This window comes from Colobus angolensis, unplaced genomic scaffold, assembly GCF_000951035.1.
Source record: "Colobus angolensis palliatus isolate OR3802 unplaced genomic scaffold, Cang.pa_1.0 Scaffold61, whole genome shotgun sequence".
Classification (NCBI taxonomy): domain Eukaryota; kingdom Metazoa; phylum Chordata; class Mammalia; order Primates; family Cercopithecidae; genus Colobus; species Colobus angolensis.
Window position 1 is genome coordinate 4,947,081 of NW_012119710.1, and position 1,387 is coordinate 4,948,467.

Sequence of the window (1,387 nt, forward strand, 5' to 3'; positions counted from 1 at the left end):
CCGGGTACCGCTCGGGACTTCTTCCCCATCGCGAGCCCGAGCGCGAGCAGCGAGCGTCGGGAGGCCGAGAGGGGCGGGCGCTGGGCGCTGGGCACTGCGATGCGTAATCAATATTCATGCACCGCGACACCGCCTCCAGCCCGGATCCGCTTTCAACCGGCCCAGCGCGCGCTTCCGGAAGCGCCTCTGGCCCTTCGGTTCTTCTGGCTCCTCGTCACCGGGAGAAAGGGCGGGCTTACCCACGGCGCTAGGTGATTGGCTGTTTTGACCCAGAGAAGGGACCCGTGGCCAATGGAAAAGGAAAAGGGTGAGTGTCCAGCCAATAGTGGGGTAGAGCCTGAATTAGAATGACTTCCCCACTTCCGTCGGGTTCCACCCATGCGCTTTCTCCGAGCCTTTTCTTTACTCTCTTGTCCTCCATCTTGTGGCTATTCTCGGTCGAGCGTTCCATGTTGTTTGTCTTCTAGAAAGGTGTGCTTCTGGGCCGAGCGCGCTCATGCCTGTAATGCCAACACTTTGGGAGGCCGAGGCGGGTGGATCACGAGGTCAGGAGTTCAAGACCAGCTTGTCCAAGATGGTGAAACCCCGTCTGTAATAAAAATACAAAAAGAGTAGCCGGGCGCGGTGGCAGGCGCCTGTAATCCTAGCTAATCGGGAGACTGAGGCAGGAAAATCGCTTGAACCCGGCGGCAGAGGTTGCAGTGAGCCGATATCGCGCCACTGCACCCCACCCTGGGCGACAGAGTGAGACTGTGTCAAAAAAAGTAAAAAAAGAAAGGTGTGCTGTTTTCCGGGCCCTTCCCCAAGTTTCACCCTGATAATCGTGGCTTACTTTGGGTATAGTATTGACCATTAAATAGAGCAGTGGGTCTTTTATAAGCTTTTGTAATTTCTTACAGCCCAAATAGATGTCTCATATTTTCTCGCTTATTAGCTGGGAAAAAACACGAGATATTCCACTACCTACAAGGAAAAAGCCTAAAATTGTTGGGATGGAATACAGGAACCTTACCAGTTTTAACCACTACTATCGTCAACCTGCTTTAATTAATTTACCCTTACTTTAACACTGTCCCCTCTCCTGTCTCCTCTACCTGTGGAGCCCGCCACTTGGAGCATCACCTCCCTGTTTTCCTTTGCACTGACTGGAATGATTGCTGCATCACATGATGGAAGTCTTTTATTCTTTCATCAAGGCGCAATGCAGACGCAGTGCAGGCGTGACTTCTCCTGCCCAGCCGCTTCCTGGCACTTGGCATCTTGTTGACATCCGTCTCCCCTCTAAACTAAGGAATGCGAGTGGTATTTATTTTTATATCCGTCTCCCCCCCTAAACTAAGGAATGCGAGTGGTATTTATTTTTATATCCGCAGCAGCTCAGTTCCCA